Genomic DNA, 25,091 nt, shown 5'->3' on the forward strand with positions numbered 1-25,091 from the left:
AGTTTTAGATCAAACACGTAGGATAAAAATATAAGGAAGAAATTGAAAACAGGAAATGATTAAGTGTTTAATAAATGATATTATACAGAATACATGATAGTATTGCTCTTATAAGTACTTCAGAGATTCATACTGTAAAAATAATTGATTTACCAATAAAGAACAATACATATACATTACATACATGCAAGCATATCAGTGGCCAAGCCATTAAAACTTTTAATTTATTTAAAGCTCCACTGTGTAAGATCTACTCCCATCTAGCGGTGAAAGTCTATATGACAAGTAACTGAATATTACTTTCTAGCCCCCCCCATTCGGTGGCCCAGCCGTGTCATGCCAAGGTTAACATGGCTTCCAGTAGCTACAAAGCAAAAGCAATGAGAAAAAAATTAACAATTTGCAATGTCCTTTGCCTGTGATCCATCAAAGCACACAGATTTATGTTTAACATGAAAAAAGTCTGATTGTCATGATATGTCCGCTTAAAATCACATACAAAAAGCAACCATGACGGGTTTAAATGGACGCGAACTAATATTATGTCAAAGTACAATGCTTATGTTTTAAGTAAACAATACATGTCCGTGTATATGTAAGAGCTTTCTCTCATATTGGTGAAAAAAGATCGCGCAACTTTCACAAGCTTGTAAAATGAAACGAAAGACGCGCAGATCAGACGCTTTTATCAGAGTATTATGTCAGACATTATGTCAGAGTACAATGCTTATGTTTTAAGTAAACAATACATGTCCGTGTATATGTAAGAGCTTTCTCTCATATTGGTGAAAAAAGATCGCGCAACATTCACACGCTTGTAAAATGAAACGAAAGACGCCCAGATCAGACGCTTTTATCAGAGTATTATGTCAGACATTATGTCAGAGTACAATGCTTATGTTTTAAGTAAACATGTTACATGTCCGTGTATATGTAAGAGCTTTCTCTGATATTGGTGAAAAAAGATCGCGCAACTTTCACACGCTTGTAAAATGAAACGAAAGACGCGCAGATCAGACGCTTTTATCAATGAAAGGCTAAAAATAGCGCTGTCACCGTGTGTTTGTGCTAGAGGTCAGAAAAGATGAAAAACATTTATCTCAGTAACTCAGATTACATAAATGGGCGGAGAGACGGCGTGTGTCTGTTCGGACACATTAAACCACATGCATGTTTACACTAACAAGTGTTATGCATAATCATGCTAAAGTTAGCCAAGGAACTATAAAACTTCAAGTTTACAACATGGACTGTATAGATGTAAACGAATATGCTGAATTACCTGTGGAGAATATAGAAAGTAAGCTTCAGTGTCCCTTGAGCCCCATCTTGGAAAACTAACTCCAATAGTGACTTCTTGATGTTTTTCCTGTCACGTTGTCGTTTAAAATCCCCGTTTCGCATCCTTGGCGATTTGTTTTAATGTCCTCGAGAATATGTCTTCAACAGGCTTTCAAATCAAAGCATTAGATCGCAGGTTCATCACGGTGTGCGGTTGTTGTAAAATCCGAAGGATTCAGCTACGCAGGTCACAGGCTAGATACGTCATCAAGCCTGGTTTATTTAAATCAACTGAGCATTACATTCGCAAGTCATACGCATATTACATCAATTTACAATTAACTAAGAATAATTGTCAGCTTTATAATTGTTAATATTCTGAAATAAGACTGTCTTGATGACGTATACCGCCTACACATGCAACCTACGGAGGCTTCAGCTATCGGCCAGCATGAGTGTAGAGTGAAAGCGCGAAAGGCGGAGCTTGAATTTCAGGAATGTCCCTCGTCGGCGAATGTATTTCAAAGATGGAGGCACAACATGGATTCAGCCAGAGAGCGCTTCGACGGTATGCATTTTAAATAGCAGATTCTACACTTAAGAGAATACTTTGATTAGTGGGTGGGAAGTAATTACACATGAATGAGCACATACTTTTGAAAGAAAACATGGGTTTTTGTTAAGAATTAACTCAATAAAGTACACAGTAGAGATTTAAAAAATAAACGTAACTTGGTGAAAACGTTATAAGAAACATTACACTTAAGAGAAATATAGGGGAAACAGACTTCTACAGAACACCGGATCCTTAAAAATCACAGTTTAATGCTAAAACACTTCACACAGCTATTGAGAAGCATTCACTTTCTGCCACCAGTTGGGCTCCGCCCACAAAAAACGTCATCTCTGTTTGCAAACACGCAAAAGGTCTATACAAAAATAGTTATAAGGAAGGATTATCAGCCGCAGTTTAGATTCTGATGCCCGTTTACTGTGTTGTATACGGTAATTTAGGCGAGTTACGTTTGAAAGGTCAAACACTCAACAAAGCTTATTTTTTATCATATAACTGTGGTATTTAACATTACGTAAATGTAAAAGCAACTTCACAAGCACAATCGAAATATACAAAGTTATTGATAAGGATTTATTAGTCGCAGTTTAGATTCTGATGCGCGCTTACTGTGTTGTATACGGTAATTTAGTCACGTCGAGTTTTGGTTCTACTTTAATATACGTATTGTCATTTATGTGTATCATATTTAGCACCCAGAATCTTTTGTGGCTCAAACATATTTGTGTTCGGCTGCTATTTTTATCACATTAATGTTTTTAAAACATCTGCCTACATGTAATGACGGGGAAAGAAGCCGTCCAATCATAGCAGTGGGTGTTTACGTCCAGGTCTTCAATGCGGCCCGCCCCTTCAAACGAACCATTTCTCCAGAGAGCCACTAATCCATGTTACAAAATAGCCTAATACTTATTGTTTTTGATGTTTTTGAATGTAAAAACCACGCGGACATCATAAGTAGACATCAGGCAACAGTATAAAACAATAAAATCGACAAATTCACCGCCCCTTTAATATGGGACAGGTACATCACGACTGTAATGTCACAGTCGGTGTTATGTTGAGAGAAGGTGCGTGTGTAGGAAACATTTTTATTTTATGTTGACTTGTGCAATATTTAAAAAGATGAGATCACACTTCTTAATTGGCATAACGATGGGCCGTCATTATTTCAGTGGTCATCTCTCTCTCAGCATGGCCACAGAACTGAAAACTGTCAGATAACACAGTATTAGATTTAATGAGACAACTTGAAATAGACATTTCTGGACAGATCCAAATGAATGAATTTTAAAGGGCTCCAATTATTTGACACCAAAAACGCTCCTTCCCTCCTCTCTCTCTCTGTATGTCTTTCTTTCTGTCTCTCTCATTTCTTCTCTTAATGTCTTTGCAATTGATATCTTATGTCCATCTATCATATCATTCTTGAGAGGAATAAACAAAAAAAAGAACAAATGACAATAAAGGTCTGTCGCTCTTTGGCTCATTAGTCGGGTCTTGTTTGTATTCTCCTCATGCTTGCACTTCTCGCTACAGAAAGCTGGACACCTGACAACTGGCATGTGAGCGCACGCGAGAGAGAAAGTCAGGGAGGGAGAGAGAGAATATGAATAGCAAGAAGCAAAACGCACGAGAGATGGAGCGAATTAGAAGCCTAGAAATAGAGGGGGATGTAGTGTGGAGCGAGCGACGTAAATGCGGAGGTGGAGGATTGGCACGAGGGCGAGGAGATTCTGTCTGGCACGTGAGGACAGAAATAGACTTCTATGAGCTAAATATAGCGCGGATCACAGAGCCGGAGAGATGGAGAGAGAAAGGTCTCGTGCGCTCTTTTGGGATAGATCTTAGAAGCTGCTCGCCCCCACAGCCACGAGCTCGTGAAATCGAACGTCTACTATTTAAATGAGCAGTAGGACTCGCTTTAAAAACGTGCATTATTTAAAGACTCCTGACGTGAGATGTATTTATTTATAGGTGCCGCGTGCCAAAAGTATTTCTTTCTTACGTCGCTGTGTCTGACACGTGTGTTTGCTGTAGGTGCCATGCTGAGTAAAAGACAAATGGTTTCCATTAAAAATTCCAATATAAACGTGAACTGTTTACTATTAAAATCTTTATAAACTTCCAATATATAGCCTATTATGTTCTGGGACTCATTCCAGGAGGATTTAAAGGTGTCTGCTGGTTCCCCGCTGCCAGATAACATCTTACCAATAAAACTTAACACATTACAGACCCACAGAGACCTTTATAGTTTGCATTGTAAACCAATTCTCATTATCAACAGTAAATCTATCGTTTTTTTGTGATGGTTTGTATTGTTTGCCAGTAGGGTGTGTGTGTGGGCATGGTGAGCATTCTGTATGCACATTTTACTTATTTTGTGTTGTTTAAGAAGTTTTTGCTCTTGGGTTTGTGTGTGTGATTGTGTGTTTAAAGGTGATTGAAGTTAGACAGATGTGTTTACACAGTGATCAGTAATAAATTATCTGCAGGCTTGCTTGAACCTTAAGAGTAATGGATGGACAGAGACGAGTCTATCTAAACACACAGAGACACACAGACTGTGGTGATGGACAGGTCAGCTGTGACTACCTGATTTGTTGTCATTACAAATGGTCAGAAAAAAACTCTGATTTTCATGTATTTGGGTCATTCTACAGAAAAGGTGGAATTCGGGTGATGGAAATTTGCTTAAATTAACTTATTTCTATATACCCAAAACTTCTTTAATAGCATTAATTAACTTGTCAAATATATGAATCCGCAAATCGGGGAGCTTAATGTATTTTTAACTTTTTAATACATTTTAATAAAGAATCCATGAGTCATTTATTTTTCATTGGTGTTACTGTTATTTAAACAACATTAATGTTGATACTAAATATTTTTTCTCATTACAGCTTGTCTATTTAGTTAAAGGTTGAGTAGAGGAATGATAACAGCAAGAAAAGACGGAGAAAAATTACTAGAAAGTACAAGAAAATACATTCATAACACCAAAACTTGGTTTAACACCAATGACACAATGTAACACCAATGACAAAATTAGAATATAAAAAGTACTCATTAGAGAAGTAACACTAATGACGGTAACACCAATGATGGTAACACCAATGGACAATTTACAGAAAAAAACTAATATTTTAACAAAATGGCTGCCATTAGCTATGTGCCATTTCATTAGAGATGTAACAATCACATACTTATTCAGTATAATGTATTTTTATGTAAAGATCTTAATACTCCCAGCTATAAAAAAGATTAAAACTAATGACATCCAAAAAATCTTATCTCAAAATTCTTAGATATATCATGATATTTTAGACAAATAAGGTAAGACATCTCACAAACCTTTTGCCTTCCTCCACTGCACTTCTTCCACTGACCTAAATAAAAAACTCAAATAGCTGATGCATTGTTTCAAAATAAAGGTGCTTTGGGCAGGGTAACACCAATGACATAAATTTGGGGGACAAATGTTCATTTGCTATTATTCATATTAATAGTGTCTTTTTTTACCATTTCACTGTTGTAGTAAATTCATACAGGGTTAAAGGTAAATGTAAATTAGATTTGTTTTATAAAAAACATGGTTTTAAATAATAAGTACACGGTTCAACTTCAATGTATGATCAAAGGGACAGGGCAATTTTCAGGACATTTTAAAAAAAGGAAAAAAAAAGATAAGTACATAAATAAACTCTCTCATCATGTTAAGGAAAGTTTATATTTATTAAATATATATCATTATGGGATTATTGGGTCAAATTAAAGGATTAAGGGGTCTGCAAAAGCAAGGGACAAGCATTTCCACCTTTTTTGTAGAATGACCAATTTGCACCTGTTTGCCTTTCAATATCTTAGTGTTTGAGGTTCTGTTAATGGAATAGCATTGAGATAAGAAATGGAAATCCTTGAATTTCCTCTCTGGGATTAGTTAAATATCTTCCTGTGAGATATCAAGCCCTCACAGCTCTTTAGTCAAATTTTAGATAATGTTGAAAGGGAAGACTTAAGAAAAGTTATGAAATGACAGAAGTGTAATCCATATCTATAAACCATATGTGGAAATGAATAACCTAAGATTACACTCTAAAACAATTGCTAAATAGCACTAAAAGTGGTTCACTAGCTCGTTATCGTAAGGGAACCATTTTTAGTGCTAAACATCACCTATGTAGTAGAACCTGTGTAGCAGTAGCACCTGTGTAGAACCATATTGTGTCATGTTGAACCATAAGTGATGCTATAGACCATTTTGCAAGATGTAAACAACAGGAGGGTAAAGGACGGGGTGTAACTTGAAGCAGGGGCATAATGCAAGATGTCAAAACCGTACAGCAAACAGCAAAATGTCCTGAAATCTCGTCAGATGAGCGCTACTTTATCCTACCCGAAACCCAACATCTCACAGGATTTAGGCTGTACTGATCCCATTTAGATTTAGGCGTTTGCTGTATTAGGGTGACCATACATTCTTCCCGGACGCGTCCTGGCCAGGATTTCGGGTGCGTCTTCCGGAAGTCGTATTTGTCGACTGCATACGTTATAGAGGATTATTATTATTATTACAGAAAAGCAACTTATCTTTTTATCTAAATGGCGTATGCGGTCAACAAATACGACTTTCGGAAGATGCACTGAAATCGTCGCCCGGACGCGTCCGGAAAGAATGGCACGTATGGTCACCCTAGGTGTATACATAGTTTATGGGTAACAGGATTGAGGGAAATCATGGCCGTGACTACAATGTGCATTTTATCTAAAAATATTATAACTTTTTCAATGGTACAAAATATTTAAAGCGAAGATGGCACATGGACTGACACAATAATGCAAATGCAGATATCTGAAGAATTTTATGCTTTATTTTTTTTTAATAATAAATTTTTTGGGCCATTTTTTCCTTTTTTATTGATAGACAGTAGATTTGAGAGACAACAGGAAAGTAGAGGGTGGAGAGAGGTGTATGGGATCGGCAAAGGACCTGGAGCCGGGATTCAAACTCGGGTCGCCGGAAGTGCGTTTGCACCATATGTCGGAGCGCTGCCAACTTCACCATCGATTCCGACGAATTTTATGCTTTATATTAAAAGGAAAAGTATAGAGATTAGGGATGCATAACGATTAATCTCGATTAATCTATAGCAGAATAAAAGTTTTTGTTTACATCATATATGTGTGTGAACTGTATATAATAATTATGTGTATATATAAATATGCGCACATGCATGTATAGTTTTATGAAAAAAATATATATTTATATATGAAGTATTTATATATAATAAATGATACTAACTATACAAATGTATATACACATGTAAACATTTCTTACATATAAACATGCATGTATGTGCATTTATCTATATAAAGTTATTATACATGGTTCAGACACATATGTGATGTAAACAAAAACTTTTATTCTGCTATAGATTAATCGCGATTAATCGTTATGCATCCCTAATAGAGATAAAGAGCTGAGATAGATAAAAAAAGCAGGTTTTTAGTGTTCTATGTAGTTTTTATAAATGTTTTAAATTATATAGTTTAAATTCGGTATTAAGTTAACATGCAGGACAATTTGCTTAAAAATAAAATGTATTTTAGAGTTTTCTTGCATTTTTATACATAATGTCCTATGGGGACAGAAATGGCACTGATTCAGTGGAATGACCCGGCTATTGATCAAAATATTAAGACAACTTTTATAACAAGGGTTTGATCCACTATAAATGTTGACTAGTGACACAAGTCAAGTGGAGTTATTTATTTAACATTTTTGGGTCATTTTGAAGCTTGAAGGGTTTTCTGGTTAATATGGGAGTGAACGGTGACTAAGGTGTAATAAAAGTGTGGATTCTGAAGAAAAATTAGAAACATGGGAAGTTTATACAATGTCAGCGTAAAAAAAAAAGGGTGAGTAATTTATAAAGTTTTTGTTTTAAAGTGAACTATCCCTTTTACCAAAATTTACTTGGCTAACTTTTTGATTTGATTGACTGGTTAGCCGGGAATGTTTAGGGAGAAAAGGTGGTGGGAATGCTAACAGATTTAATATTTGTCCAGATTTTACTCAACTCCTTCATACAAATAGCTAGTTTATAATAACATCAGATGCAAGGATTCATAACTACTGTGAAATAGTAAAATATTCAAGACAACTTGCAGGGTTGTGCTGAAAACAACATTAATTTTGATTTTGGAAAAAATCACATTTCAGCAAATTGTTACTTTAGGTGAGCCACAATAATTGCAGTAACACTTTACAATAACATTTAACTCCATAACAGTAAATAGTAATAAGTAAATACTCTAGAAATGCTTGGTTATTTACATCCCAATAGGGGTTTGTGTTTTTTGGAGTGTATTTGTAAAAAATCTTTAATGTTCATTTTTATGCACATACATTATTTCGCACATTTCACATACAATGTATGAAATAGCCTTAGTGTATAATAAACAAATGTTAATTAACAGAGAGTTAAAGTGTATTTCTAAACTGACATTAAATGAGATGGATAAAAATGCAGCCCATAATTATAGACCGTAATATCAAACACCTAACTAATGTTAACAAATTAAGTGCTATTGTTTCTATAATTGCAATACAGTGAAGGTCAAGTACTGTAATTTACATAATTGTTTATGTTTTTGGCTGGTGCATTTCTAAAGCAAAGCAAAGCAACTTTCAAATTAGATGCAGTTATCAGATAAATCATGGCACTTAACGGCAGGAGTTGCTGAGAATGTGCGATGTTATTGCTAAGATATGCACAGAAGATGCCAGAACCACTAAAAATACAATTTAACCTTTAATGGTGTCTTCTAAAGACAATTTAAAAGTAAAACACAGCTAGACTATTATAATTTAGTGGCTGCAGATTTGTCCCTCCAGATCCGAGTCGCTCCAAAATTGTTTGCTCTAAAAACACGTCTGCATATTTAACATCTCTGCACATCTCTTTCTTTTAGTTTGAATGCATTGCATTTAAATAAATCTTACTGATGTCCTCAGATAATCTGTTAGGGTTTTTTTAAGTCTTGGGGCGAGCAGTAAAAACTCTTCCCTCACCATATGTTTTGTCCTGGTTTACGAGCACATCGCTTGTGGCTTCAGTTTTTTGTGAGAAAGTAGACGGATTATAATAAATCCACATTATACATTGGACTGCGGTTGCGTATGGATATTTAAACTAGCATTATACATTGGTTAAATGTATTTCTGTGCTGAGGAGCTGTATTAGAGGTTTTGGTGACGTCAGCAATACAGCCGGCACGCAATTAAACCACATCTGAAACTTGCAATTAGCATCTGTTTTATGGTTAAAAATTCAGCCTAGCATATGAAGTCTTTTAATCTAATTAGTTGTGATATGCAAAACATGTTTTCCATTTCAAATTTCTTCTTCCATACAAAACATTAAGATTTCATATCTTCGACAGCTTGTTTAGCCATATCAATTAAATTCTCGATTAAATGACAGGTGTCCGCCCAGCTGCTGGTCCGATCCGATTAAAGCGGCAAAACTAAATGTTATATAATTATTGATATCAGGGCTCCAGACTAACTTTTTTAATTAGGAGCACAGTGGCCCCCAACTGAAAATTTTAGGGGCGCAACCAAAAAATTTAGAGGCACATACTGTAAATCAACATGCTAACCAAATATTCACATTATTCTACTAAATAATACACTGTATTACTAATAAATACTTTGATGACAGATGCAGTAAGTAATGCGCTGTTTTAAATTCAGTGTAACATCACAAAAAAGGTCAAATTTACTGGTCGCACATGTGCGACCGGATGTAAAATTCAGTGGCACACTTTCAAATTTTGGTGGCAAAATGCCACCATTTGGTGGCAGTCTGGAGCCCTGGATATACTGTAAAGGGGATCGCACACCGGCCGCACAGCTCAGCGTCGCGCCGCGTCGCATCGAGTCGCGTCTAGGACAACTCAGAGGTATTGTAAACCGGAAGTGCACATTAAACAGCGCAAGCTTCGTCAGATAGCGTCTACTTCAAAATGCAAAATATACGTTAGCAGCCAATGTTAATCGTTAATGATTTGGGACAAATATGATGTTATTTAATGTTAAACTATGTGAGTGGCGCTGTGTGGCGCGACAGGGATTTGAGCAACTCCCTCAGTCATAGCAGGTGGCGCCGGTGTGCGTATACTCATAGAAAACAATATGTTCATTTGATTAAGAACGCAGTGCCGCGGCCGGTGTGCGATCCCCTTAAGAGTATAGAGCTGTGTTTTGCATACTCTGATAATAAAGTAATAAAACTTTGAGAGAGCGTTTTGTTAAGCGCTTTTACCCGTCATGGACCTGTAAATCATCACGCCATTTCATTCTTCGGCTGGTCAAATGCTACAAATCATTTTTACAGGTAGAGTTTAATACTGCACAAAAATAAATATAAATATGTTTTTTTTTAAATACCGTGTTTGTGATATTTAAACGTCTTGTCTTATCTTAACTCTTTCCTCACTATTGACGAATTATCTCGTCAATTAAAAGAAAACACTTGCATAAAAACGTGTTCCTGTGAGGTTTTATGTTAGCCTGTAATACCGCAATTATCCACTAGATGGCCACTTACCCAATTTATAAAAAAAACTGAAGCAAAAAAGTATTTACTAATTTTAAACTCTGTGTATGTTTTTTAGGGCTGTCACGATTATGAAATTTGGCTAACGGTTAATTGTCTAATAAATTGTGACAATTATATAGATTAATTGCCTGTTTTATTGCTTTGGGGATTATGACAATTAATTTGTCTGTTTATTGCTTTGACATTTAATTCTCATACATTTGGAAATGTATGTTTTACCTGGCAGTTCATACTATTTTTCCAGTGTTTCTTTAAATGCTGTTTTTTTCACTGTACTGAATGGCTTTGCAATGTATCACATTACACTGTCAGTTAAGGAGCGCCATCTGATACGGTCTCGTTTATACAGGCGCTGCAGCTCCCCCTTGTGTTTTTAAAGAGATGTGCAATCATTGCGGTGATCTGAAACTCTAACAAAATTCCTTCACAAAAATGCAACTTTTATAACTTTTTGCTAAAAAAATATAAAAAAGACGCATATTTAGGAGTTTATAAGCAGAGAAAAAATATAGATAGGATAAAACGTTTTGTTTTTTCCCCATTTTGTTTGTTTGTTTATTTTTTGTTTCAAAGCAAGGGGGTCTGTTCTTTAATTGATATATTTGTATGTTTATATATCTTTGTGAAAATGTGAAAATCACAAATGTGAGTAAACAAAAGTAAATCGGTTTTCCTTGCGGAAGGTCGGCATTCATTAAAAATGAGCAAATAAAATATTTCAAATTAATATTAAATGTTCCTTACCTTACTTATGAGATAAATAGCTGTGTAATAAGCATAATATATTTCTCGATGATGGATCATATTTCTCGATGATGGATTAGAAGTTGATTTAACTTCTTCATTTGTCTCATTTTGCTCTCAGTGTAGTCTTATTGCTGTCTAGGGAAACATTATCAGATCAATTTAATTTCTAGTTTGTCATCATTTGTCTTCTTTAATAAAATAAACAAGCCAAATAGCTTTACATGAAGTCATCAAAGCAATAGTCTGACGGTTTGCCAATGTTTTATTCCGTATGGAAACACATCCAATAAAAACTCATAAACACCAATTTTGTGTAAACTATCATCACTGTTGTTTGTCAGGCCCATGGTGAGTGATGTCATAGTTTTTTGGGTGATGTGTCTTAATCAGTCGGGTGTCTCAGCAGATGGCTGACTGAACCCTAGTGACAGTGTTTGTGTGTGCGTGCAGAGATGCCAGTTAGAGCTCAGACAGCTGAAAGATCGACCTGTTTGACTGCTTCTCTCTCTCTCTCTCTCCAGGGTCCACTAAAGATGAAGAAAGCCTGTTTCTTTCCCGATTTAAAAGCTGGATTGTTCAATAAATGATAGCAGGTCTGCATGTGTATTTTAAAGTATATGACTATGAAAAGTATTAGTATTTGCGACCCATGTCTGTGAAATCCATGCTTATCTCATATTCTTATAATGAGATTAGGAGCATCATTTTTTTGCATTTGATTTCACTCATTGATGATCATGATCTTAGTCAATATTAAAGATATCAAGTTATATATTCATATTTATGTAGAAAACAGTAAATCACAAAAACGACTTTAACAACGTTGTCGCATTCTCGAGAGACTTTTGTGTCCACCAAAAGTCAAAGTCATACAGTACAGGTTTGGGGCAAAGTGATGATAAGTAAATGATGACTGAATTTTTGGGTGACACTTGGTTGAATGTGCTGTCATGCTCTTGAGGGTCTGCCAAATGTATCTGGAAGACCTTGTAAAATGACTCCAATGAGAAAAGACTGCTGGTCTTTGGTGACAGATGCATTTCTGGTGAATTGGCTAGAGACAGACACAAAGCATCGCTAGCGACTGTTTCAGGATGTGTGGGGGTCATTTATAGGAAATTATGGTGTGTGAGCTTGAAAATTTTAGCAGGTCTTTTAATATTTCATGAAATTGTAACTTTCCTACCTCAGCAGAGATGTATAGTAACGAAGTAGAACTACTTCACTACTGTACTTAAGTACTAAAAGACAGTATCTGTACTCTACGGAAGTATATATTTTTTCTCCTACTTCCACTTTTACTTCAGTACATATTTTCGATGAGTTTAATACTTTTACTCCGATACATTTTTTATGTGCTGCATAGTTACTCGTTACACTCAAATGTTACGAATCATTCCAAACCCACATTATCACTGCCAGAGCGGTGATACACATTAGAAACACACACAGATCGTGTTCTAAACCAATCGGAGATAGTGAAGGGCGGACCCCTCCCTCCCTCTCACTCCCAAATATGAGCCGGGGTTGTGGACAAAGTGAAGCAAATAGAGAACCAAAGTGCGCGAGAAAGACAGAGAGAGAGAGAATGCGTGAGAAAGGGCGAGTGTGCGTGAAAGAAGGAAACTTAAGTTCATTGAAACACCTTGTACCTTTACTGTACCTATTACCATTATATCGACTAATATTTAATTATTTGGTTAAATTAATCTAAATTATCTGAACAGTCCTGTCTTTGTACTCCTGCTACAGCCAAAGGAATTGTGAGTGTCCTTTAGCTAAAACATTTGAAATAATATAAACAATATTATATTCAAACTTTTGACTGTTTTCTTTAATAACTACATTACACAATACTTGTACTTTTACTTTCAGTACTTGAGTAGTATATTTTAAAATAAACTACTTGCAATACTTAAGTACAAAACATGTTTAATACTTTAGTACTTCCACTTAAGTGCTGTGCTTAAAGAGCACTTCAACTTCTACTCAAGTCACTTTTTTGATAGAGCACTTGTACTTTTACTCAAGTCTGGGTCCCTAGTACTTTATACATCTCTGTACCTCAGGATGAAAGTACCAGGGTGATAACTCTCCAATACCAGAGAGATCACTACAGTACCCCCTCCCCATATTTAATGTATTTCAATATATGATATATTTTTTTCAACCCTGTCACAAGGTCACCAACAATAAAATGTATAGATAGCAGAGTAAATCATGTTTCACTCAGTGTTGCTTTGCCATGCAATACTTCCAAAGCCTCGCGAGAATTCGTACATATTTTACCTTGACCCCTGTGACTTTGGGGTTTGATGCCGGGTTAGGGACGCGGTTTGGTTTTGTTGTTGTTTTTTTCATGACAATCGTTCGTTTTTGCATGATTAACTTTGTATAAATTCATACGAATTAGCCAACTCGTAAAATATGTATGAATTTTCTTGAGATCAGGCTGATACTTCACACTATATTAAAGGTGCATTGTGTAACTTTAAGAAGGATCTCTTGACAGAAATGCAATTTAATATACATAACTACATTATCAGTGGTGTATAAAGACCTTACATTATGAACTGTATTGTTTTTAATACCTTAGAGTGAGCTGTTTTTATCTACATACACCGCAGATCTCCTTACACGGAAGTAGCCCTAAACTTAAAAGGACTTTTTTGAAAATATGCACATTTGATTTTTAACGTTTTGGAATCCATTCAGCCGATCTCCGGGTCTGGCTATAAAATTTTTAGCATAGCTTAGCATAGCCCATTGAATCTGATTAGACCATTAGCATCACGCCTAAAAAAATAACCAAAGAGTTTCAATATTTGAAGAGTTTCTTTGCAAGATGAGAGAACTCCGATTTTTCAGAAATCTCGTTTTTTGGTTGTGCATTCCAATTAATATCAATTCAACTGCAGTTGGTTTGTTTTGATTTAAACCTAAAAAATACAGCTGAGTAGCACCATAAAACAAAATAATAACATGATAACTTAATAATAAACATGTTTTGACAAAAATGTTAAAAATGGAGTTATCTTGTTTTGCAACGAAACTCCTCATTTTTCCTATGTAAAACTTGACTCTTCTGTAGTCACATCGTGTACTAAGATTGATGGAAAATTAAAAGTTAAAATTTTCTAGGCAGATATGGCTAGGAACTATACTCTCATTCTGGCGTAATAATCAAGGAGTTTGCTGCCGTAACATGGCTGAAGCATGCCCGCGCAATTTTTTTTAAGTGGAGTGTCCCTTTAAGTTTGGCTACTATATCCGTTTTGAAATTGAGGGGTGAGCTTTTGGTTGCGAAACAAAATCTCACCACTAGATTCCGCAAAAATGTCCACACACCACCTTTAAGTAAAACGAAAATTTTGAGATGCCTAGTATCAGCCGTCCCTTGCAAATATCATTGCATAACATAACACGGTTGATTAAATTCGCTTATATGCACAAATCTGAATATGACCATACATCCCTTCTTGAACCTGTGTGACCTTTATGTTGGCTGGATTGTGGTTATCGATGCTTATGCAAAAAAATAAACACAAACACGACACTAAATTCATGAGCTGCATGTTTTTCTTGTTAAAATCGCTAAAGGTGAAGAGTCGGTTACACAACATCTCATTTAGCTTTTGCTTTCATGCATTAACTCATCTGTTGTCATCGACAGGTCAGCATGTGGGTCGCAGATGTGTCGTCATTGGTCGAGGTGAGCAGAGGACCATTAGCCGCTGTTAAATGTGAGTTTGTTTGCAGTGGTAATAAACAATTTGTCTCCAGAGAAAATGAAAGTATTAAAATTCAGGAGATATAATAACTATAAAAACAGGCCTGTTGGGTATTTCGTTAATAAATATTAATGCATTTCAGTGTTTCATTTTATGGAAGTTTTTGTTTTACTTTTATATGCAAATAGAAGTATGCTAAATACAAAATGCACTGTACATATAGCACTTCAACCTCTTTAACAACCACAAAACCAACCTTTCGTGTAACCCTACCGAACGTTTTTGCATGTGAAAAAGACTTAAAGGGGACATATCATAAAAATCAGACTTTTTCCATTTTTAAGTGCTATAATTGGCTCCTCACTGCTTTTATCAATCTAGATAATGTGAAAAGATTAACCCAGTAACTTCGTTTTGGTTAACATATTCTCTACAGCATGTGAAAAAATAGCTTATTGAAATTTGGCTCCCCTTGTGATGTCAGAAGGGGATAATACCGCCCCTTAATCTGCACTATTTAACCACTGCACTGCCATTTAGTGCAGAGATCAGCTCATTTGCATTAAAAAACAACACCCCAAAACTGCACATTATTGCTCACATCTACAAAGTGTCAATTTTAACATGCTATAATAAATTATCTATGGGGTATTATTAGCTAAAACTTCACAGACGCACTCGGGGGACACCAAAGATTTATTCTACATCTTAAAAAAGTCTTGTGAAATGTCCTCTTTAATACTTTATTTCACATTTTTCATGCCAAAAAGTTATTTATGAAGTTGTTTACCACGTAAAAGTAATTTGTGATGGAGTGCACAGATTTTTATTAAGCAGGTTTGCCCAGAATAGCATCACACTACACAAACAGATTACTTTAAGCGTAAACGCATCTTCGCATTTTGTTTATTAATTTTTTTTTCAGTCTTGCCATTTTCCCGTTGTTTTTTTGATGATGTATTCTGGTTGTACAGTGATTTGTGTCATTTTTCACAGCTTACCGGTCTCTGTTTGCGTTTCATCTTTTGTCGCAGGCCGATGTTGGCATTCAGCAGAGAGTCTGTGTGGAAACGAAACAACAAACAGCGTTCATCCACAACCTTCCTTATCTCCCACGAGTCCTCCTTGTTGTGCTGGTAAGACCCATCAATGAAAGTCCACACCTGTAACTGTGCTGCTCAGCATGTTAAACACACATCAAATTCAATTTCATTTACAGTATATAGCGCTTTTAACAATTGTTCATTCTTTCAAACACAGAAAAGCAAAGAACAACAAAAGCATGGTAGTTTATAAATATAGTTTAGGATGGAGTATTGATTATTTCTTTCATATTTAATATAGTCACAAAAAATATCCATCAAACTAAAGCTAAATAAGTGTGCTACACATGATCTCAATCATTGCAGCGTGTTTCACACCAGGTCATCAGGTGTGCACACATTGTGTCTTCAGGTCACTGCGATGTCTCCTAAAAAATCCATAATACAAGACTGTGTTTAAATAGGTTTGTTGCTACTTAAAGGGACACCACTTTTTTTTTTTTTTTGAAAATATGCTCTTTTTCCAGCTCCCCTAGGGTTAAACATTTGATTTTTACTGTTTTGGAAACCATTCAGCTGATTTCTGGGTTTGGCGCTACCACTTTTAGCATAGCTTAGCATAATCCATTGAATCTGATTAGACCATTAGCATCATGCTAAAAATTAACCAAAGAGTTTTGATATTTTTCCTATTTAAAACTTGACTCTTCTGTAGTTACATCGTGTACTAAGACTGACGGAAAATTAAAAGTTGCGATTTTTTTTAAGCAGATATGTCTCTTTTTTTACAACGATATTACCCAGCGCCTTAAAATAGATGTTTGTGATTCGTGGGGTGTGTAGATGTTCATATGGAAGCAGTGTCCTTCCAGATAACAGTTAATTACACAGAACCCATGCATGAGGTCAAAACAAAAAAGAGAGAGGACATCCAGCTTTTATTAATCTCTCTCTCTCTCTCTCTCTCTCTCTCTCTCTCTCTCTCTCTCTCTCTCTCTCTCTCTCTCTCTCACACTGTTTGGGGTGATGGATTTATTGTGTATGCTAATCTGCCTTACTTTATTAGAAGCTTTGAAATATAATTAAGCAAATTCATTAAAGCACTTTTAAATCATGAACACACATACACACCTCCCATCTGTGTTCAGCGGAATTTATTTCAATATATTTTAAACATTCTGAACCTTTTGAACAAAAATATTAAACATATTTCATTATGTTGAGGAACTGTGAGAGGGAGATGTAAACATGAAGCACACACACCAGGGGTTTTATAAGAGCAGACGTCTCCTTTAGTGTCAGACGCAATCATTCACTCATTATTGCGATTCAAATCCTTTGAAAAGTTATTAGTAATTGTCCTCGTCCTCGATATGATGTCATTTTGGTTTTATTAATTCATAAAGATGCTCTAAATCATTCTGACTTTCTAACACACACACATTTTTATTTATCTGATATTTCTCTGATATATCTATCAGTCTTTCTCTCTCTCTCGTATTCCCAAAGTATTTGCACATAAGCTATGAAGATTGGTACAAAACTGCATTACACATTTGGTTATCGATGCGCTGCTATATGGTTCACAGCTTTCTGAACAACCTGCAGGCTAAATCCAGAACTTCTGAATGGTTGTTGAAATGTTATTGTATTTTAGGTGGTGGTTATGACATTGCTAAGGTGCCTTGTATGGGTGTTGTGACATTCAAGGGTGTTCTGTGCAGTTGCCATTGCATTGCTGATGTTTTCTGTCTGGTTACTATGGCATTGCTAGGAATTTGTCTGTGTGGTTGTTATGGCATTGCCAAGGTTTTCTGTTTGGTTGCTATGGCATTGCTAGGGATTTGTCTGTGTGGTTTTTATGGCATTGCTGATGTTTTCTGTCTGGTTGCTATGGCATTGCTAGGGTTTTCTCTCTCTGGTTGCCATTGCATTGCTGATGTTTTCTGTCTGGTTGCTATGGCATTGCTAGGGTTTTCTCTCTCTGGTTGCCATTGCATTGCTGATGTTTTCTGTCTGGTTGCTATGGCATTGCTAGGAATTTGTCTGTGTGGTTGTTATGGCATTGCTGAGGTTTTCTGTCTTGTTGTTGCTATGGCATTGCTAGGAATTTGTCTGTGTGGTTGTTATGGCATTGCCGAGGTTTTCTGTCTGGTTGCTATGGCATTGCTAGGAATTTGTCTTTGTGGTTGTTATGGCATTGCCGAGGTTTTCTGTCTGTTTGCTATGGCATTGCTAGGAATTTGTCTGTGCAGTTGCCATTGCATTGCTGATGTTTTCTGTCTGGTTGCTATGGCATTGCTAGGAATTTGTCTGTGTGGTTGTTATGGCATTGCTGATGTTTTCTGTCTGGTTGCTATGGCATTGCTAGGGTTTTCTCTCTCTGGTTGCCATTGCATTGCTGATGTTTTCTGTCTTGTTGTTGCTATGGCATTGCTAGGAATTTGTCTGTGTGGTTGTTATGGCATTGCCGAGGTTTTCTGTCTGGTTGCTATGGCATTGCTAGGAATTTGTCTTTGTGGTTGTTATGGCATTGCCGAGGTTTTCTGTCTGTTTGCTATGGCATTGCTAGGAATTTGTCTGTGCAGTTGCCATTGCATTGCTGATGTTTTCTGTCTGGTTGCTATGGCATTGCTAGGAATTTGTCTGTGTGGTTGTTATGGCATTGCTGATGTTTTCTGTCTGGTTACTATGGCATTGCTAGGAATTTGTCTGTGTGGTTGTTATGGCATTGCTGAGGTTTTCTGTCTGGTTGCTATGGCATTGCTAGGAATTTGGCTGTGTGGTTGTTATGGCATTGCCAAGGTTTTCTGTTTGGTTGCTATGGCATTGCTAGGGATTTGTCTGTGTGGTTGTTATGGCATTGCTGATGTTTTCTGTCTGGTTGCTATGGCATTGCTAGGGTTTTTTCTCTCTGGTTGCCATTGCATTGCTGATGTTTTCTGTCTGGTTGCTATGGCATTGCTAGGAATTTGTCTGTGTGGTTGTTATGGCATTGCTGAGGTTTTCTGTCTGGTTGCTATGGCATTGCTAGGAATTTGTCTGTGTGGTTGTTATGGCATTGCTGAGGTTTTCTGTCTGGTTGCTATGGCATTGCTAGGAATTTGTCTGTGTGGTTGTTATGGCATTGCCGAGGTTTTCTGTCTGGTTGCTATGGCATTGCTAGGAATTTGTCTGTGTGGTTGTTATGGCATTGCCGAGGTTTTCTGTCTGGTTGCTATGGCATTGCTAGGAATTTGTCTGTGTGGTTGTTATGGCATTGCCGAGGTTTTCTGTCTGGTTGCTATGGCATTGCTAGGAATTTGTCTGTCTGGTTGTTATGGCATTGCCGAGGTTTTCTGTCTGGTTGCTGTGGCATTGCTAGGAATTTGTCTGTGTGGTTGTTATGGCATTGCCGAGGTTTTCTGTCTGGTTGCTATGGCATTGCTAGGAATTTGTCTGTGTGGTTGTTATGGCATTGCCGAGGTTTTCTGTCTTTTTGCTATGGCATTGCTAGGAATTTGTCTGTGCAGTTGCCATTGCATTGCTGATGTTTTCTGTCTGGTTGCTATGGCATTGCTAGGAATTTGTCTGTGCAGTTGTTATGGCATTGCCGAGGTTTTCTGTCTGGTTACTATGGCATTGCTAGGAATTTGGCTGTGTGGTTGTTATGGCATTGCCAAGGTTTTCTGTTTGGTTGCTATGGCATTGCTAGGAATTTGTCTGTGTGGTTGTTATGGCATTGCTGAGGTTTTCTGTCTGGTTGCTATGGCATTGCTAGGAATTTGTCTGTGTGGTTGTTATGGCATTGCTGAGGTTTTCTGTCTGGTTGCTATGGCATTGCTAGGAATTTGTCTGTGTGGTTGTTATGGCATTGCCGAGGTTTTCTGTCTGGTTGCTATGGCATTGCTAGGAATTTGTCTGTGTGGTTGTTATGGCATTGCCGAGGTTTTCTGTCTGGTTGCTATGGCATTGCTAGGAATTTGTCTGTGTGGTTGTTATGGCATTGCCGAGGTTTTCTGTCTTTTTGCTATGGCATTGCTAGGAATTTGTCTGTGCAGTTGCCATTGCATTGCTGATGTTTTCTGTCTGGTTGCTATGGCATTGCTAGGAATTTGTCTGTGTGGTTGTTATGGCATTGCCGAGGTTTTCTGTCTGGTTACTATGGCATTGCTAGGAATTTGTCTGTGTGGTTGTTATGGCATTGCCGAGGTTTTCTGTCTGTTTGCTATGGCATTGCTAGGAATTTGTCTGTGCAGTTGCCATTGCATTGCTGATGTTTTCTGTCTGGTTGCTATGGCATTGCTAGGAATTTGTCTGTGTGGTTGTTATGGCATTGCCGAGGTTTTCTGTCTGGTTACTATGGCATTGCTAGGAATTTGTCTGTGCAGTTGCCATTGCATTGCTGATGTTTTCTGTCTGGTTGCTATGGCATTGCTAGGAATTTGTCTGTGTGGTTGTTATGGCATTGCCGAGGTTTTCTGTCTGTTTGCTATTGCATTGCTAGGAATTTGTCTGTGCAGTTGCCATTGCATTGCTGATGTTTTCTGTCTGGTTGCTATGGCATTGCTAGGAATTTGTCTGTGTGGTTGTTATGGCATTGCCAAGGTTTTCTGTTTGGTTGCTATGGCATAGCTAGGGATTTGTCTGTGTGGTTGTTATGGCATTGCTGATGTTTTCTGTCTGGTTGCTATGGCATTGCTAGGGTTTTCTCTCTTTGGTTGCCATTGCATTGCTGATGTTTTCTGTCTTGTTGCTATGGCATTGCTAGGGATTTGTCTGTCTGGTTGTTATGGCATTGCCGAGGTTTTCTGTCTGGTTGCTATAGCATTGCTAGGGATTTGTCTGTGTGGTTGTTATGGCATTGCTGAGGTTTTCTGTCTGGTTGCTATGGAATTGCTAGGGTTTTGTCTCTGTGGTTGATATGGCATTGCTAGGGTTCTGTCGATGTGGTTGCTATGGCATTGCTAGGGTTTTGGCTGTGTGGTTGCTATGGCATTGCTAGGGTTTTGGCTGTGTGGTTGCTTTGGAATTGCTAGGGTTCTGTCTGTGTGGTTGCTTTGGAATTGCTAGGGTTCTGTCTGTGTGGTTGCTTTGACATTGCTAGGGTTCTGTCTGTGTAGTTGCTATGGCATTGCTAGGGTTTTGTATCTCTGGTTGCTATGGCATTGCTAGGGTTTTGTCTCTCTGGTTGCTATGGCATTGCTAGGGTTTTCTCTGTGTGGTTGATATTGCATTGCTAGGGATTTGTTTGTGTAGTTACTATGGTATTGCTAGGGATTTGTCTGTCTGGTTGTTATGGCATTGTTGGGTTTTCTTTCTGATTGCTATGGCACTGGTAAGGTGTTTATGTTGAAATAGCATTCCGGGGGTTTTCTGTGTGGTTGCCATGACATTTGGTAAGGTGTTCTGTGTGGGTTCTATTGCATTGCTGTCCACACTATTCCTACGCCCCATGACGCTTTGCACGAATTATACATCACATGAAGATATACTCAATCGTTGCATGTTGTTTCTCGGGGTGACGGGTCTTCAATGCGCAAATATAAAAGCACAGAGACATACCAGTATCTCTACAGTGGGACAGTCAGTCAAGTGTTTAATACATGAAATATACAGAGACTTCTTCTTTTTAATTTTTTCAGGTGATGGTTTAAAATTTCATAACTGTCCCTCTGTGTGAGGTGTTTTTAAACAGCAATTTTTTTATTGACTTGTTTGAATTTTTATGGCGACACATCAAACTTCACGCGATCCGACAGCAGCAGTAACTTATGCTTCTCATCACACTGTAGTTATTTCAGTATTGTTTTTGTTATTATTATGCTGTAGACATGAGGTTATGAAATTATTTGCTTATTTTAAAAAATAATTTTAAACATAACAAAAGTATGTGCACAAACTATTATAAACATTAACTAATAAGCAGTTTATGTTTATATTCTGTACTGTAATCTCATTTTTGTAATAATATATAGTAGCAGAATTAATAAACCAGCTAAATCAGCATATTTTTATCAGCATAATATTAGTTGTTTTTGAATAATTATTGTATTTATTGTTCACTGTAAGTGAAGTTTTACTGGATGGATGTGTGGATAAGTTAATATTGTAGATGCATGTGCGCCACATACACATTCAGTTCTTGTGCGTGTATTATGGTTAAAACAAATGTTTTGTAGAGATTTACTGCGTTTGTATCTGCTATTATGGCAACCCCTAACTGCGCAAGTTATGCCGATCTTCCTGGATTTCATAATAAGCATTAAAATTCCAGTCAAAATGGCAGACTCGTATCCCTCGCAATAGGTCTACCATTATCTGTAATGGCTCACCAAGTTTTACCCATATGAGCTCAAAGATGGCGGCAGCCGCATTTACTTCAGAAATAAGGTGGATAGTGTTATGTGTGATCGCTATGGCATTGCTAGGGTCACTTGTGTGATTCCTATGGCATTTCTAGGGTCTTATGTGTGGTTGCTATGGCATTGCTAAGGTTCTTTGTGTGGTTGCAGGGTGTTATGTAAGGCTATTATAGGATTGTTAGGGTGATATGTGTGGTTTCTATGTCATTGTTCGGGTTTTGTTTGTGTGGTTGTTATTGCATGGCATCAGTTGTCTTTGGCTAAGACATAGTGTTATAATTGCATTGCTATAGGCTGTTAAATGTGATAATTGGGACATTGAAAATTGTCTTGTTGCTTACAAAATAATGTATTCCACAGGTATTATACTCATGGCATTTAGGTGACAACGAAGAAACCGTAGGTCAAAAACACTTCATTAACACAAATCTGATGTTATCACACTTCTAACAGTGTGTCTGTGTTTGTGACCCTGACGCACGCGCACGCACGCACACACACACACACACACACACAAACACATTCTGGTTTCCATGTTTTGTGGGGACATTCCATAGATGTAATGCATTTTATACTGTACAATTGGTCCCCACAACGTGATAATTACCAGGTACACACACACACATTACAGATTTCTAACAGATGGAGTTTATAAATCATTGCCAATTACCAGAGAAAACACACACACACACACACACACACACACACACACACACACACACACACACACACACACACACACACACACACACACGACTTTGGTTTTCGTACAGAGAAAGAGATTTGGAGGTTAATAAGCTATTAAACACAAAACAGTGGAGTTAAGGGTTTGTTTGTGTTTGTTTCTGGATTTATCTGTCACTAATTGCTTATAAAAAGGAATATAAATGGGAATGTGCATAATGAGTTTTATTGTTTGATGCTGTATGTACGACATTTTTTAAATAATGCATCAGTTTCATTACAACATATGCTGGTTCTTTATAGACAACATCTATGAAATGCTATATATTACTTCATATATTTTTGACTCATCTCTGCATTAGTAAAAACAGACAAGTAAGCAGTTTAGTACAATTCTGATGTCCTTGTGCCTGTTGTGGTAAAGTTACCAGATTTATCAGCACTCTAAAAAAACAAACGGTGCTATATAGCACCAAAACTGTTGATTTGAATCGTAACCATAGAAGAACCGTTTTTAGTGCCATATAGCACCGGTGAAGAACCGGTGAAGCACCTGTGTAGAACCATATAGGGGCCATATAGCACCACATTTGGTTCTACATAGCACTATATGGTTCTACACAGGTGCTTCACTGGTGCTTCACCGGTGCTATATGGCACTAAAAACGGTTCTTCTATGATTACGAGCAAAGAACCACTTTTGGTGCTATATAGCACCGTTTGTTTTTAGAGTGAGCTTAACATCATCAGTACATGTAAAAATTTATATTAAACCGTGATATTAAAACCCATTAAGATCGATATTGTGATAATAATATGATAATATAATAAATAATTCAGCCGCTATTAAAATATTTGCTTTAACAAACACAGAACAATTCCTTATCGTTCTTTTTTGGTTTCCTTTTGGTTATTTCTTTGAAAAATAACATTTTGGGAATGTTTTTCTTAGGTTAATTTTTCAACCATAATATTTATTTAAATAGCCTGAAAATAACTTGTATAACAACTTGTATAATAATTTGTTCCCTAAAAGGTAACAAAAATTTATATTTCTAAAACATTGCATTGTGGTAATTATTTTTTTTCAAAAAATGTAAAAATAACGTTCTATTTTACTAAAGCTTCATAAATTTTCATTTTTTCCTGGCTAACCGAAAAACATACAACTACCTTGAAAAAAAACTTTCTGGCAACCTAAAATTTGTCTTTGACTTTATATTATAATTCAATGGCCATAAACAAGCAAACACAAAAAGTAAAAAGTTATAGATATTGCTTTAATGTAGCTATTTTAATTTTTTTTTTTTTGTCGATCACAATGAAAGTCTGATATTTTGACAGCCCCAATTTCTACATTTATCCCAGTAAAATCTAATTTTAAAGTCTATTTTAAATATACAAAAAATAGCCCAAAATATATTGTGGAATCATCATTTTGAAATGCGTTTTAAAAATAAATATATTTTAAAGCTTTTTAAATCAAGCCAAGGAAACCAAGATAATATATGCATGTCACATTGGAAGAAAAACTTAACTTAAACAACAGGTTTGAAAGGGTTAACATCACACAGCCGGAGTAAGACAAGAAGTTGTTGTTTAAAAGTGCATATTTTCTATTTTTCTTGCCAAAAATGACAATCGTTTTGCTAGATAAGACCCTTATGCCTCATTTGGAATAGGCCTGTTAGGATTCGACCGGGGGGATAGGAGGCAAAAGTGACACAGAAGCCGCTTGGATTCAGGTGAAGGGTGATTTATTAATGACACACGGTGAAAAAATAGAAAAATAATCAAAAAGAAAATAAACTGTACAAAATATACACTATATACAAAGTATTTACATGCTAGTTCAGCTAAATCAACTGATCTGAACTGCATCAACAAGAAATTCGCAATAATCTTTGTATAAAGCAAAACACAAACTCCTACAACAACCCACACTGACTGACTGTGTGGGAGCCATTTTATATTCTTAGCTCCGCCCCTGGACCAAACCATTCTGAAATTGTTGGGGGTTTCTCTTCTAACTATAAAAACATACATGGGCAACAAAA

At 36.6% G+C, this 25,091-nt stretch overlaps 1 long non-coding RNA gene across 2 annotated transcripts in view; it reads left to right on the top strand.

Moving 5' to 3' along the window:
• The window catches only part of LOC141282498 (uncharacterized), a 110,458-nt gene that overhangs the window by 1,741 nt on the left and 83,626 nt on the right, over positions 1-25,091 (top strand). For both annotated transcript variants that reach the window (XR_012337193.1, XR_012337192.1), the window contains exons 2-4: positions 11,754-11,825; positions 14,906-14,975; positions 15,998-16,099. This is a non-coding gene — a long non-coding RNA (uncharacterized lncRNA). The remainder of the gene's footprint in view (positions 1-11,753; positions 11,826-14,905; positions 14,976-15,997; positions 16,100-25,091) is intronic.

This window comes from Paramisgurnus dabryanus, chromosome 8 (assembly GCF_030506205.2).
Source record: "Paramisgurnus dabryanus chromosome 8, PD_genome_1.1, whole genome shotgun sequence".
Lineage (NCBI taxonomy): Eukaryota > Metazoa > Chordata > Actinopteri > Cypriniformes > Cobitidae > Paramisgurnus > Paramisgurnus dabryanus.